The sequence below is a fragment of the Dufourea novaeangliae genome, unplaced genomic scaffold (assembly GCF_001272555.1).
Source record: "Dufourea novaeangliae isolate 0120121106 unplaced genomic scaffold, ASM127255v1 scaffold57, whole genome shotgun sequence".
In the NCBI taxonomy this organism is placed as follows: domain Eukaryota; kingdom Metazoa; phylum Arthropoda; class Insecta; order Hymenoptera; family Halictidae; genus Dufourea; species Dufourea novaeangliae.
In genome coordinates this window covers 344637-361296 of record NW_015373937.1, presented here as the reverse complement: position 1 = coordinate 361296, position 16660 = coordinate 344637, and positions in this window count along the sequence as shown.

Here is a 16660-nt window from a genome sequence, read left to right as displayed (position 1 = left end):
ACTGTTCAATAATCTCGAATTACTCATTCTAAGATAATTCGAAATTCCATTAGTATCTAGCGTGAAGTAAACAGTTCCTCGACTCCCCTATGAACAATAATATACGATCACGTGTAGATACTGTCGTCACGCAATGATTCTCGATTATCATTCGAATTCGCCACGGTTTCGGCTCTTCGGCCCCGAATCCGTTTGCACACAGCCGCGCTACGTTTCGACTCGGTCGTATCCCTCTTCCTCTTTTCCAGCAACCCCTCCTCCCTCGTACACCCCCGACTCGTCTGGCCAGGCCACGGTGAAAGGCAACGGGAGAGAGAGCAGCAACCCTTTGCCCGTTTTCCCAATTCGATGGGAACGCGAAAGCGCGTTTTCGAGCGTTTCGCGGGGGTTCGATGGGGCCGGCTGGGGCTCTCTGGCAGGGGGTCGCACGGGGGGGCTGAAGGGGTGGGAGGTGGAGGTGAGCGATGGCGAGCTCGTTTACGGTACAGCCCGTTTAGAAATCAATGTCCACGATATACCAAGAACCATTCTCTTGAATGGCGAGCTCGTTGAAAAGTATTTTGTGCGTGTGCTGCCCTTTGCTGATCTTTTTTTTTACCCCCGGTGGGTTTTTCAACGTTTTTGATCCATGGGAAGACTCTTTGGCGTGTGTACTCCCTTTCCCTTGGAATTTTCTCTTTTCAAGAGGGTGAGATATTTCGTATTCTGATATCCGAGGATCTTGTGGGAATCGATTGTTCAACGGTAAATTGAAAATCTGTCGTCAGTTCCAAAGCGATTATACATAATTTTACTACCATAATGCAGTTTTAACTGTATTTAGAGGATCTTCGTTACGAGGTGAATACCTCCGTTGTTGATCTAGATCTGTTTTCAACTGTATACTCCGTGCCCACAGTATCGAATTCCACGAAAAAACTCATCTCCCTCGCGAACGTATCCACCTTCGATGCTCTCTCCCGTGGATCGATAAAATGAAGGTTCAAAATTAGAATCCCACGGTATCACGGTGCAGTGGTCTACGGGATATGGAGATTGATAGTCTGTCTGTATTGACCAAGGAAGTTCGCTACAGATCCCAGAGTCCTCGGGGTGTATCGGTTCTGCGTCCTCGAGCCGGTCGATCGAATATTCCGTCAGCGACGCGTTCTTTGTTCGACGAGAAGACGAGCCCACGTAAGCCTTTCGAGGAACAGGAGGACGGTATATACGTGGACAGAGGAAAAAAAAAAGAACCGAGAGACGATTGGCCGGGTACGGTGGAACACGAGGGGTTGTCGGGAGGTGGGTCGGAGGCAGACGACGACGACGACGACGACGCGTCGTTACGCGACGGAATACCATTATCCGGATAATGGGACGGCAATTAGCTCGGCGGCGTGCATAAATCTTCGCGTGAAAGGACAGGATGCCCGGTATTTAAATAAATAAGTAGCCTCATTGTCCGGCCACGGGCGTCATCGGGTCACGCTGGAAGCGTGAACGAGGGAAAAAAAAAATGCTAATCAGTCCCGAAAAACTCCGCGAGGCGCGCACGATGCGTGTGGACCGGAGTAAAGGGGGAGGGCTTTTCACTACGACTGATGGAGGAGGAGGAGGAGGTGAAAGGAAACGCTTGGAGGCGGGTGGCGTTTCGAGCGTCGCCGACTGTCGACGAGCGGTTTTCGACCGTTTAACGAGGACAAATTTCGTGTCGAACCAGCCCCCGACCGAGTTTACCTCTTGACTCGGCTCGAGGATCGGCCGCTGGTAGAAAAACTCGACGATATTCACGTCTTTCCATCCCCCACACATGTGCGTCTATGCGTGTGTATGCATTTCTCTGGACGACGGGACACCACCGATATGCATTATTAATGTCGAGGGGGCCCTCTCGAAGTTCGCGCCTTGACGCGTGACGAATCCCAGGGAAAAGGAATCCCGCGTCGTCCCTGTCGGTTTTCGATCGCGTGGGGTGACCGAGGAGAGAGTTCTTGAAACTGTGGATATGATAATCGACGGAGAAATTCGTTCTAGGCTCTATTGTCTGTGTATCTAACTGTTATTCGACGAACCTCTCGAGCACCTACACTGCAAGTTCAAACGTTGTAACTCTGGCAAAAATGGTCCTATGGATATTGTTGAAAAATCGCTTGAAAGTGTGGAATCTCTACTTTCAGATGCTTCTTTTTCAATATTTTAGCTGTGTTGTTTCTCGGCGAAGTTATAGCGATATAAAGAGTACTTGGAGAATTTGTAAAAATTTTCTCTATTACACATTGCAATGATACGTGGGGTGATTAAAATTTTTTAGACAAGTTACATTTATACCAGTCGAAAGCGACTACCTTCCTGTGTAAAATGAGTATTCATCGATTGTTGTGCGATTTTTTTTGGCAGAGTTATTCAACTTTCCAGCAGAAATCGTCCATATGACTTTAATTGCTTATAGGAACCGTAAGAATCATCGTAGAACGTTCAGCAAAATAGCATTAGAGAGATTAGTGTTTCCTCTAGAAGATGCATTTTGGAAGATGGGCTTCAATATTTTGGAATTACCGAAAAAAATATATTTACGCTACGAACAGAATTCGTATTTTCAAACGTTCGGTCAATTCGCAAGCGAGAGGACGGGGTAGAGTCGATTTCTGTTCACTGTCGATTAACAGAATAAACCGGCCGTCGAAATAACACACGCGATGTATAAGAGGAAAGTTAACCGCAGTGGACGCGTGGCTGCACATCGTCCACCCTCTCTAACCCCCTCTGTCTCGATCTCCCCGCGACCGTCCGGGATCGACGCATCGCGACGCATCGTGGGGTGAACCAAGGGGGGTGGAGGGCCGATGTGCAATCTATCGAAAGATATTCATGGGGCTGGCCGTTTGCCCCTGTGCTCACATCCCCATCAGCCATAACCGTCGCGTCACGAATGTCTTATTGATTGCATCCAGTCGAACGGAGGCGAGCACGGGCAAAAACAGAGAATCCGAGAGCGAGAACGGTTGGTCCAGTGCTAGAGAAAGAGAGGGAAAGACATGCCGGAAACGCGGAGCAACCCCTCCAGCTTGATGTAACGCGGCTGGAATACGTGGAACGGGGGGGAAGTTAGTCCGGAAGCGACGAATATGCGTTTTGGATCACCGCCGGATGTTCACAGGGTTGTTGCTGATATTGTTACCGTTGTTGTTGTCGGGGCTCACTCAGAGGTTCTCGCGTGTACCACGCTCGATTGCTGGATCGTACTTTACCGCAACGAGGATTTACTGTATTCCTCTCCGTTTCTAGAACTTGAAACCACCAGGAAGATTGTCTAAAGAACTTGAAGTGAACGATTGTCTAGCGGGTCAGGGAGAAATAAAATATCGCGGAAGAGAGTTGACGCGTCCGAATCGATGAAATATTCGCGAACGAAATAACGCGGAAGGTCAACCCAGAGGGTGAGAGGGATGGAATATAGATTCAGATCGTTGCCCGGCAGACGACGTCATGGGGTTAAAGGCTCGCTCTTGCGTCCACTCTTTCTCCATTCCGTGATTTCCATCCAGCCCGTTCCACGTCGCTTGACATCGACCACCCTTATTGGGAATCCGAAATTCGGCATTTGCTTCTTTCATTTATCAGGATTGTCGAGCTTGACCGGCGGCGATCTCTCTCGACAATCCTCTAAATCGGTCCTTTCGTTCTCGCCCATCTCTGTCTCCACACCCCTCTATCTCGTTCTCTGTTTCTCTCTCTTTCTCTTTCCGTTCTTTCGAAATATCTCGACGTTCTATCCATCACGCCGGATTCACGCGGGAACGAGCTTAACACTGCACGCTCCTCAAGCGTTACTTTATAATTTATTTTCCCGCCAGACCGAGTATTTTTCTATTAAAAGAAAAAAACGGCCGTCGACCGATGAAAAAGAGTCGTTCTTCCCGTCGACTCTCGAAACCGAGGCTGTCGGGTTATAGGGCCGTGGGCTCTTCTAGCGAATTTGAGCCGCACAAAGACCCGCCCAGACGGTTTTCCGTTTATCAGTGGGGGCAAAGACGAGGGAAGAATGGCCGCAGATAGTAGCTACATAGTCCCCATCGCCGTGCAACACTTATCTGCGGTGTTCGTACGCGCGTAATTTAATGTATCGGGCGTGACACGGTCGGATTATCGAATCGTGTCGCTTTTATGCGGACACCGTCACCGGGAAATGGTGTTAATAGACCCCGTCGACGTTTTTTTTCGGTCGACGTCTCCCTGCAATTTCCTTTTTACGCGAGCTCGACACGATAAAGCCCTATCTGGCTGTTTCTGAAAGCACAGAACCGTGGAAATCGTTGGAAAACGACAGAAACTTTTCGCGTCGCTCGTTCATAATATACTGTTACCAAAACTGTTACCCACGATTACAATTGATTCCTGGCTAACAATAGACAAACAAGTGTTCACGTTTCAAACCACGAACGTCCTTTGGTCTCTTGTGATCTTGACAATCTTATCAGCGATTATCTCACGCTAAAGATACCGTCAGTGGACAAGGTGAATCCCTATCGGTGACGCATACGATCTCCGTCGTTTTTCTCGAAAAATCTGAATCGGGAGGATCGTGCACCGAGCAATTTTCTATATCGGTGACACGGTCAGGTTATTCAATCAACGCCATTTGTAGACACACCGTGACCACACCATTAGAGTGACACACACGAGCAGCAGGACGACCGGTAAAGAACCATGGGACCGTGACTACACGAGAGACGACCATGGCATTCAATGTACTTACTCACGCCGCGGCTCATTGTGCCCCACTTGACTTTGTTGTCGGGGCCCTTTTGTGCGATTCCGTTCTCCCTTTATCCCCCTCCGTCGTCGTTGTCGCGTCGGGGCTCCATACCATTTTCCCCGAGAACTCTTCGTTTCTCTTTCTCTCTCGACACACACGCTTTTACTTTTACTCTCGATCGCTAAGCCAACACAGCCTCCCTACTCTTTGTTCGATTAATTATCCTTGTTTTGTGCGCGTTAACCATCGCCCAGTGATTCCTCGAACCCGCCGAATCTCGAGGTGCACCCTGGATCCGAGGGGCCCGACAATGACATTTTGTTTTCTAGTTAAGCAGCTATGCTCTGTGCGTGGGGTAGGTTGGGAACTCTCGTTGCGGTTCGACGGTGATGATTTTACACGTGGGAGTTAGTCAGTCGACCGTTGGAATTTATGGTTCACTACGGAAGCATTCATGGTTTCGATGCTGTAAACGTATCTATCTAATTTGTTCTTCGATAGAGAGGATAGTCCTGATAATGGTAACGTCCTTACTAAATTAAAACTCACCTTACCAATCAGGGATTGAATTAAATTAAATTGTAATCAAGTTCCAAAGGACGATCTAGAATCCACGCGTTCCCAGCAGCCACGGTTTCGGTGGTACATAAACCCGTCCGCCATACGTGAATTCCGCGTTTCTTTATTTTCAACCCACCTCCTCTCCATGCAGCGGGTTGCACACGTGCGTTCGACAGGTATCTATCCCCATTCGGGGGTTTTGTTTCGGCGCTCGCGTATTTTCATATTTCGCTTTCGTTGTCTTCCAGACCGGAGAAAAAAGCCTTGTACCATCCTGCGGATTTTCCCCGTTCAATTTTTTTACTCTACAATACGTGACGTTTTTAGTTTTTTCGTCGAATAAAAAACCGTGTTGTCCCCTCGGGGCATTGTAACCTCGGGGGACTCGTGTAAAATGTTTGCATCTGGATCCAGTCATTGTCTCCCGTCGTGTGCAAGGGGGTGGGGGAGCGAAGTTAAATCAACGTGTGGTGGCGGCTCGATCCGGCTTTCTTCGTCATTAATTTCGATGATAACGACGAGTCCGACACGAACACGTGAACGACAGACACGCGGCGATGAGGAATCCGCGTTGCTCCAGGGGTGGGGGATGCGATATTCACCCCCTTGTCCATCAACGCGACCGCAGACGAGTAGCCCCATAGACGACGCGTCTTATAGCGCGTTCGTAGGGGTGAAAACTACCCCCTGGTATAACCACGTTGCTAATCCGGCGCATAGTTTATACGTCATTAAACCTCATACGTCGAAGGGTAGCCCCGGCCATAGGGGGGTGGGAGTCTGGCACGCGAAGAATCCGCGAACGTCACGACGTATATTGCCGCCTGCGGCAGTGTGTGCGTTATACTTCGCCTTTCCTATTGGGGGAGGTGGGCGACGGTGGTGTTGCTAGCAGGGCCAACGGAACCCTCCAGGGAAAGCTGTCACGTCGAATCATCCCCTGGAGATATGACAGAGTCGGCCGTCTCCTGACGACGAGGAGGGTGACGTCGATCGGCGGTCGACCCCGAAATCGAGATTAAATGTCCATCCACAAACACCACCCCATATCGTCTCTTGCCCTGTCGACACTTTCGTCTCTCTATATACATATATCCACCGGAGAAATTTTAAAGCTTTCGCATTTAAAAACGGAGATCGAATCATCGTAAAGTACACACTTTTCGAGAGACTGCAAGGCTATCGTCTAATCATTTCTTCGGCGAATCATCGTTTCCTGGCGGTGAGAGGGACGGGATCGTTCTATGATTTTAGTCAGAGGGTGGGAGAGGGTAGGAGGCGTAGAGGGTGGTAGCAGGGAGAGAGGTTGAGCGAGGAAGACCGTGCAAAGGGCATCATTCTAATTGCCCCGGACTTCCTTTCATCCCTCGCCCCCCCCCCCCCCCCCCCCGTACCGGCGCGGCTCTAAGTCATTTCTGCGATTAATTTTTCCTTCCAATTTGCACGCGGCAGTAATTAAGGGGGCTGGGGCCGCAGTACATCATCCGACGTTTCGCCGATGCCACGGTTTAAGGGCGGGTTGGTTGGTTTTAGTGATCTCGCGGAGCGAACCTTCTTCGAAACAATGCCTCGGTGTCTTGAGATATGATTTCGAACCACAGTCACTATACTATCTGTTTGTTTATTCGGGATTTATTCGAAGGGTGATGGTTCGAAGACCATAGGTGTTCTAGTATGTCGAGTGGGTACATTGAAATCTATCAGCGAAATAATGCAAGAATTATGAAGTGCCTACGGAATGTGCTCTGAGAACACTAAACCCACTAGTTTCACGTAGGATATCTGGATGACTCCTCGAGACCCAATTAACTGATATACGATCAGATAAAATCCACGCAATAACCGGTGACACATATACTGCAATACCATCGACATGATATACACATTCCTCCACGATAATGAAAATCGTATCTAGAATTTCAACGAACTAGATTCCCTATCCGCGTATGAAGATAACCGTGAAGGACGCGCGCACAGGGGGAGAGAATACTAAAAGGCGCGTGTCTGTTCGAGGTTTAGATCCTGAAAACTCGGAGGATATCCTACGGCGGCGGCAGCCCTTCGAGGTGTTTAATAACGATAATGCCCGAGATAGGGGGTGGTTTCGAGGGTGGTTAAGGGGGGAGGTCCGCCGGGTCGGGACTCGGTTCATTCACGGGCTCGCTCGTTCGTGCAGAGTTCTTCCCCGTGAATGCACTGAATGCCTTCCTGCCGTGCGCTTCCTCTTTCTCTGTCCCTCCACCCACCCACCACTCCCCCTTCGGCGCGCACCCGCTCCTTTCCCTCTTTTTCCACGACTTCGTGCCGACGGGATCATGCATCCATCCTCGCCGCCGGTGGTTTGCGCGCCGGTGTGTCTGCATTTATGCGCTTATCGCTTCTATGAGCACCCAAGAACCACCTGGCGACCGGAAGTATCGCAACCCACAACGTGGAAAGTTTCCGTCGTCTGGCATGGACCTTTCACTCGGATGGAATGAACGGGACCAAGTTAGATTTCAAGCTTTCCGAACGATAGAAGACGAAATTCATTAATATGGGAAGGACTCCAACTGTCCGATTTCGATATTAACGGGGTTTTGTAAGATGATAGTAGGGAATATAATCTATCCTCTTCTGGAGAAACATTATTTCACAACATCGTTTCATGGCATACTTATTTTATATAATATATCACGAAGGTTCGTAACTTTAATTCTTTACACCTTCAAAATTCTCGAGTATCTACACCAAATATTTACTACGTATCAATAAAACTCTGAATTCTGAAAATTTTTACGTAAACTGCTCAAAGATACGATGTTCGTATCCCGGATCGTTTCTCAAAGAAGAATACATCGGAATATCAATCCTCCAGGACCGTGTGTTCTCGGGAAGAGTTACCGTCGAGCGAAAGCCGAACGAGAAAACGCAAAAGCCACCCTTGACCCCGCGTCAAAGAAAGGTGCATCAGCGCGAAATAGAGCAGCGCCCAGCCAGTACGCTGAAACGGAGCTGAAACGAGGCGAGCAGCGCCGGTGGATCCATCACAATTAGGTGACGATCCCATCAGCGATAGAGAGACGTGAGGGTGAGGGCCGTGAGAGGAGGAACCACGAAAATCGGGAAGCGAGTACCCGCGAAACCGCGGTCCTCCCTTCCATCGGAGCCCACGATATAAAAGAGGAACCTGGATGAGTGACTGCTCCACGCGGAACCAGTACCGACCCTCCTACCCTTCCTCCTCGTACGACTTCGCCTGGGATTCCGCGTTTTACGGTACACGACGAACACATTTCAACGAAGGCGCGGGAGGGGACAATCTCTTTCTGGTGCCTGTTGGAATCGACGAAGTGGTGTGTCGGCTAGCGGCGGGGTAGGTCGATTTTCCCCGTGTGTCTGTCGGTAGGTCCGTTCGTTCCCGTTCGTCTGGCTGACTGGTTGGGTGGTTGGCTGGCTGGCTGGCTGGCTGAGTCTGCTGCCGCCGCTGCATCGAAACATGTAAGTCCAGGAGGGCAATAATAGATCCCACAATGCCACGCGAGCTTTTCAGAGCCTCCCGTAGGTGGTGTAGGTGGAACGTCGGACGGGTTAGGAGTGAGAGAGGGGGGTGGTTGTACCGTAGCCCGCTAGAGGGGTTGGAAACGTGGTAGCTCATCAACTAATGGCCCGAACCGGAACTGAACTACCTTCTCGCACCGACTCCACGTTTCCCGTCGATGCACTCGTGTGTGCATATATACATCGATGTCTGTGGATGCACGCGTTCTCCCTCTTTTTCTCGCCACCCCTATATACGTCTCAGTCTTGCTCGTTCGCGACACAGCTTCATCCGTCGCGTCGAATAGACGCTGTATGCTCGCGCAATCTGGATTGCGCCCAGCTACCTCATTTCGGATGTTTAGCGTTATTGCCGGATAAGCCACCCCCTTTGCAAACCTGAGAACTCGCGAAGCTCAGAAAGAATCAGACACGACCTTCCACGGATTCTTTCGCGACGCCTGCGTGGGCGTCTTGATATCTGGCAGTGTCCATTCGAGGTTGGCAGACGCGCATGAAGTTAAGTGCACGCAGCGTCGGATAGCTAGCCAGTATATCTACTGGAAGATGAGATTGCGATTCCGTGGAGGGACACGTCATTTCTCTTCGCGATGTGCTATTTCGATGGACCACGGTTCCTGTTTTCTAGACAGAGGTTTATCAATCGGAAGATTCGTATTCCGACGTAAGCTTCTAAGAGCAGAGATTCCGTGGATTTTCAGGGAAAATTTCCTTGTTTCCAGGCGAAGGAACATCCCTTACGGGATCCACCCCGAAAATATTAATCTTCCCTTTCGCGTAGACAGCCATTTGCAGTAATTACCCAACAAAGAACGCGCGTTAGCGTCGGGTGACCTTAACGGAAGCTGGTCCTTTCCTATTCGCGGGGCTCAAAGGAGACGCGATACTAAAGAAAAAGGGTTCGTTCTTGCGCGGGGGGGGGGGTTGAGTCGGAAGGAAGGATTCGCATAAATCCACCCTCCTCTGACTGGCCTGGAACCACCCTACGGGCCATGAATATTGATCAGACCCGTTCCAGCGTGCGTCGTCGTCCTGCTCTCACGCACACCGACGTCTTTCCAACAGGACTCTCTTCTCCACCCTCTCTACACGAGTTCCTTATTTCTGTCTCTCGTCGTGGGTCCCCGTGACCCGGCAAACAACGGACTCTATTTACAAGAGACATTATCTTGACGTGATCTAGTTATGCCAGGCACGACGCGGGATCGCCCCCAACGATCATTGAATCTTATTCTGTCGTGTTCGTCTATCGTTGCATCACCGTCAGGGAACACGTGGTTTCCACTGGTACGCCCGTCAGAATCTGTAATTCGCCGCGGGAAGCTCAGCATGCGTTTCGTTCAAAGACCTCTGTGGTAGCCTACCTTTAATTGATCCCTAACGGTGGTTAAATTCGTGTCTGGATACTATTACCACCCCAAATCGGTCAACAGATTCAATTCTCCACCCCCGTCTAGGGCGGTGGAACGTTCGTCGCCCTTTCGTGTTCACTCGGCTGACAGAGGTGGATATCACGGTCATCGTCATTGGCCAAGGATCCATCAGGAGTCATCGTACGAAAGGGGTGACCGCGCAACCCTTTCCCCGTGAAACTTTAAACGAACGATCAGGGTTACGGGCTGAGAAGTTTTTAACGCTTCCGAGTGTTGCCATGGCAACAATGGTAGGCCGTTATTAATCCCCAGACTGGAGCGGCGAAGAATAGAGGGACGAAGGGAGAAGGAAAGAGGGCTGAAGACGGAAAGGGAGAAGATTCTCCCTCCCTGTAGCTTCTGATCCTCTCGTTTTCTATCTCCTTTCCCTCCTCCTTCCTCTCTCGTTCTTCGCCACGTGAGTTCGTCCGTCTCCCTCCGAAGCTACCGAACCCTCGAAGAGAGAGAAAGAACGCGCGGAATTAGGAGAAGGCTCCGTCATTATACTCCCATCACTCACTTTTCTTCTGCCAGTCTCCCTCCTCTTCCAGCCTAACCTTGGCAAGTCCTCTCGTATCTCTCACCGCCGGAATTTTTCTTCTTCTCATTATTAACTCCTCGACGCTCAATCGTACCCGCCCGAATTACTGTCACCCGGTGAAACAATTAAATCAAGACCGTGTGGCCTGGACAATCCTGACGGAAGGCCGATCGAAGAATTTCGCGGCGGAAATGCGACGAGGGAGCACGTGTCCACGGACGGCCACGTGAAAAATTGCGATAACGTCCACATGCGGTTGGAATATGTAGTAGGGGGTAGAAGGGGGTGAGAATGTGGCGGGGAATATCTCCTCAAAATATTGACGACGCGGTCGTACGCAAACACACACACACGTCACTCGACGGTGCGAGAGAGCAAGTTTCTCGTCGGTTTTTTCGCGAAGCATCGCGTCGTTTCCGGTATCGATGGATCGACGGGTGTACACACGCGGAGAGGAGCTCTCTCGCCTGGAGAGACGAGCTTTGTTTCTCCGCACGCGCACAGAGACACGTCCTCGCGACTCGTTCACCCTCCTCCTCCTGCTTCTCGATCTTTTCACTCATTTCCTTCTCTCCCCTCTGTTCATACTATCCGCCAGTCCGTTGGTTTCCCCTGTCGTGGCGGTATTTTTCGCTTTTCCAGACCGGTTCCGCCGTCCTCTGTCTCGTGGCGGCCGCATAAAAGATATTCCACGTATGCTTGGGGAGGGGGAGGGACCCACGGGTGTCTTCCACGCGTCGCGGGTACGCGCGTGTGGTCCCGAAAAAACGACGAATCCAAAGTCGAAGGTTCCCGCGGCTCGTTATTCATCGACGTGTTCGGCTCCTCGGCTGTCAGATGCGCATTATTTACGGGTTTCGCGGCCGAGCGAAACTATTAATTCAGCCGCCCGATGCAGGTGGTAAACGGGCGCGTCGACGGGCCCGGGGCGGATCGCTACGGCCACGATGAAGCCTGGACGAAGACCGCGTATTCGGAGTATGCGATTTTGAGAAATCGATCGCACGGACTGAGATATTTACGAAAGAGAAATAGTGAATTAGTTTATTCTCTTATTTCTAGTACTACCTGTATGGACGGATTAGATAATACGATATGAAAATTCATTGATAAAGAAAGTTTATTCAAGGTAGCTAAACATGACCCAATAGAACTTTCAATCAAAAGAGGAATAGTAGATTAGTGTACTTTTGTACTTCTAGTATATATGTACACCCACGAGCAAACTCTGATTCCGCTAGGTGAAAATGTGAAGTTGGCGAAGGGCCTGCTATCATTTAGTTTTGGGAGTTGCTGAAATTTATACCAAATTAACATTCGGTTTAACATTTATTTCAGTACTTGAAATAAATTTACTAAGTGGAGGAGACTTTTCTTCTACGTCACTTCTTCCCCCAGCAGAAGCCGAGTTTGCTCGTCAGTGTACTCTAAAAAATTCATCATTGAACGGTCATTAATGAAAATTCGTTCGTCGAGGAAGCCAAACATGTGACCCAATGGAAACCTTCGATCGAAAGAGGGGAAAGTCGTCTCCTTCTGTCGCCTCTCCGTTCGATTGATTACAGTGGAAGGCCTCGAGTGAGCGATTTTCACCGGAAGTATCGTGAGGCCGGATGCCGGGCGGGCTGGGCTGGCTTTGAAATGCGAAAGACGTATTTCCACGGGCACACCGGGAGCACTCTCACGAGGCGGCAGCTCTCGGAGTAACGTTGATCTAATAACGGGACAAACGTCGCGCGAATCGTGTCCCGGACGGGATTTCATTTCCTCTCTCGTAGGATGAGCGGCCACCGGTAAAAGAGGGATAGAGTGAGGGGTAAAAGGGGGATGGGGTGGAAGAAAGAGGGAGGATCGATCGCGAGCGAGCAAACCCGTCTTTCGATAGTGTCGCCTCCAGCTAGTTGTCGAACAAAGCGTCCCGCCGCGTCGGTACAAGAATTCGCTCGACAGCCGCTTAGATTGTGAAGCGTGCGTCGCGGAATCAGGCGGGGGAGGGTACTCGGGATTTACCAGGGAACTTCGAGTTCCCATTCTCTACCCTTTGCGACAGTTTGGGAAATTACTCGCCGCGATGAGAACGGGAACTATTTCGGTATCAATATGCTGGGAGCGTGTGTGATGGTAAAACGTTGACCCAGTGTTTAGGGAATTCTACGATAAATAAACCTTAGTTCCCTCGTGGTTCACGGGTTCTTGTGGCGAAAATGGAAACATTAAATTGCCGTAAATAATTGGAGGATACTTAATTATATATTTATTTAATTATTATACTGGTATAAACCCAATATGCATTCATAAACATTAAGTACAAATAAAAATAGAAACAGGTACAGCAACATATTGTACAGTAAGGATTGAATGATAGAAAAGAATTTTTAATACAACATTCACTTAAATTAATCGATCATTCCATCAAATTATTTATTAATATTTAACGTGTTAGTTTCTATTAACCAGTTACATCCTGGTAGTAAGGAAGAGTTAAAATATCTTCTCGTCCATTTCAATCATATCGATTGTATACCTCCTATACAATCGTCTCAGTTTTCCCGATGTTTTAAATGAGGCGGGATTGTTAAAGGTTGGATCGAGGGATCCTTGAGCTGTAACAGGATTTCAAGATAGAATCGCGCGAATAACGCATTAGAAGGAGCCGCGTGATAGAGGCGGGATGCCAGCGGCCGGGTTTCACGGATGAACGAGGGCGCCGGGCGTCGCACCGCCGGAAGTGCGTCTAATGCATCCGTCTGGGGTCACGCGTCATCTCGCTTCCGGTACGGCCATTACCTTCGGTAAAACGTTTCGCAGAGGGGGAAACCTCCACTTGCGGCCTTGCGCCGCGCTGCTGTTCTTTCTCTGCTTTTCACCGATGTTTCAGGGTATGTCGTTGCATTTTTTTTGTTTCTGTGGGATACGAAAAAGTGTCACATTGTATATATTGCATATTAGTCGCGTGTTATCGAACGAAGGCAGTTGAAAGTTGAGTGACTATGGTATTCTTCTTGTTGTCATTCCCAATTGTCTTGTATCGTTATCATCGAATCGTGTTCGCGTCGGTGTATTTAAAGGCGTTGCAAAAGTGTTGTGTTTTATTAAATTATATTCGTACTAAAATTTAATAACATCTCCCAACATTAAAACCTATATATCTACGGCCCTTTCGTGGATAGTCTTTTGATCGATCTGGAAAAATTAAATACGTGCACGGTTGATGTGATCGGAATAAAAGGTATAAAAGGGAAGTTTCAATCTCGCGTAAATTCGGTGAAAGAACGAATAAATTTTTATTCGTACCTCGGATAATATTCCCTGGCGAAGTTTCGTTTGCGTTATGCACGGCAATTTCAATCGGCGGTGTTGGAGCCTTTCATTTTCCATGTTGCCGCGCTGCGGTTCGAATTTTCCACGTAACGCGGGGGAGAAAAAGGAGTGCGGTGTCAAAACTGGCTCTCTTGTAAATTTTTCACGTCCGCCGCCGCAATCAAGCCCCGCCGCCGTCGGCCTTCCATTACCAGGAACAGCAAACACCAGCGCTGTTTATGCATTCCGAATAGGGGAACCAAGGGGGAGAAATTAAAATTCATCGTTCGACCCCGAAGATATCGATTGGTTCCCGGACTAACTGGCGGCTCGAACGGACCTCGAACGATACGTGTTTCCGTATCGTAGAATACTTCTTTACTTCGATGAGTTTTCCACGGAATAATTAGAATTGAATCCTGTAGAGAAAAAGAAACGAATTCGTAAGAATCTGATCGAGAATATTAGCAACGAAGAAGAAGAGAAGAGAAAGTGAGAAAGTTTCCTGAGAAAACGAGACTCCATGGGCTCAGGAAGCGTGGAATGGTGGGTCGTGTCGAAAAAAAGATCCACTCGAAGGAACGAGCCAATGGGACAAGAGCCCCTTTACCTTACGAGATTGGTCGGCGCATTGTTTTAAGGGAGGCCCGACGCATGCGTGATCCCATGCGTGGGAGGATCGACCACAGTCCACGGCCCACGCTCCCTGAGGATCGTACCTCTCGATCCCGACAGATCCCACCAGTGTTCTGGGACTTTGTTCCCTCCGTTTGGGCCGTATACCCAATGTTCCTTCTTCATTACCTAAAAAAAAAACTCTTCGCTACCGAAAGCCGATCTGTTTTCCAACGAACAGATCGATGATCGACGAGGTTCGGGAATACAGTTTCCCAATGAAGCAGCCTAATTTTTAATCTCATTCCGGAAGAGATTCGATACGCAGCAGAGATCTCCTAAACAATTATCCGAGCCCCTGAATCCTCCATCTTAGAGATCTTCGGAGAGGCTAATTAGTACCAGCAAATAAGCGACGCAGCGGGAAAATTCACCAGTCGATTAGGCGCCGTTCGAGGCGATGCTCGGACACCAAGACCATGTCCTTAATCCTTGCCGATCGTCCATCCGGGTAACGAGAAATATCGTTCTGTCTCGGGGCGTAAGCTGACGGGGATAGGTCCGTTCGTTCGGCAGATAAATCGATAATCGTACCCCGGTTTTTCGGGGCTTAGAGTTCCTTATTAGCGAAATCTCCCGGAGTGAGCGAGGGAAGGGGATAGGACAGCAGAGGAACGGAGATGGATGGGAAGGAAACAGAGAGGGTGGTCGGTGGAGAAAGAAAGCCGGTCTTCGGGAGAGTGAGGGAGAGAGAGAGAGAGAGAAAAAAAGAAGTGGGGGCACCTGCCTTCAAAAAGGCCGCCGACTTGATCCGTGCCGCCATTGTTGTTCATGGTGCACCATACCGCGAAACAAATACACCCATACAACGCTCTGGCGAGCGTAGAGCCCGAAACACCATGGAGAGAGAGAACGTCCGTGAGATTAGCTCCGCTTAGCCGTTACCTTTGCCAGCCTCGCGTACTCTCCGTGTACTCGCCTTAACCCCCTCTTGTTAACCCGGCTGGTTTTAGATTTTTTCCGCGATCTCCACCGCGCAACCAGTCTCCCTTCCAGCCACCATTTTACCGGGCAACGTTTGTTCCTCGTTGGAGAATATATGTCGCTTTTTTCTTCGCGAACCCAACCCCCGACTATCCCTGAGACTTTTCTCCAGCGACGTCGTGAATTGAATGCTCGGTTCTCGGCGGGAAACGTTTTCTCGCGACCTGTAATTTCAATGGGATTGATCGACGAAACGAATTATTATTTTCTTGTAGAAAAATCGACGCGACCGGGGTGGGGTATTAAACGGCACGCATGAAAATCATCCCCCAGGGTGGGTGGTGGTTATTGTTCCGCCGTGAATAATGGCCGACTTCGGTCGACTTCCGGGCACAATGCGGCGACCGAACCAGCCGCGAAGATTAACCGGCATTTTCGCGTACGGGGCGAGACTGCTCGAGCGAGAAATAACCAGCGAGCAAAGAACGAAGGAATCAGGCAAGGCGGGGGGTGGGGGTGGAGGTTGGCGTTTGTTTAAATTCAAGCGACTTTCGTGGCCTGAATGAGCCCCCCGACTTTTGTGCATTATGCGTTCGGCCCGCACGAAAATATTTCGCGTGGCGACGCTGGCGAAAGGGCTGGAGGAATGCGGAGGAGGGGGGCGAAGAAAGGGTTGAAGAATGAGGAAAGGAGAAAAGGCGGAAGGAGAGAGAAATTTGGGAGTGAAGAGTGCTGCCCAGTCGCTCTTACGTTTGAACGATAAAAGATTCCAACCGGCTGGCTGGTCCTGGTAAAATTTCGTCGAGAGTGGAGAACCAGAGAGGTGGTTGAACAGTTCGCGAAACGATAATAAAAAAAAATATATATATATATATATATAGTCGGTTCGCAGACACACGACACCGTGTAGGCACTTAAAAAACAAACACCCACACACACACACACACACAGGCCGACGCAGGAAAAAAT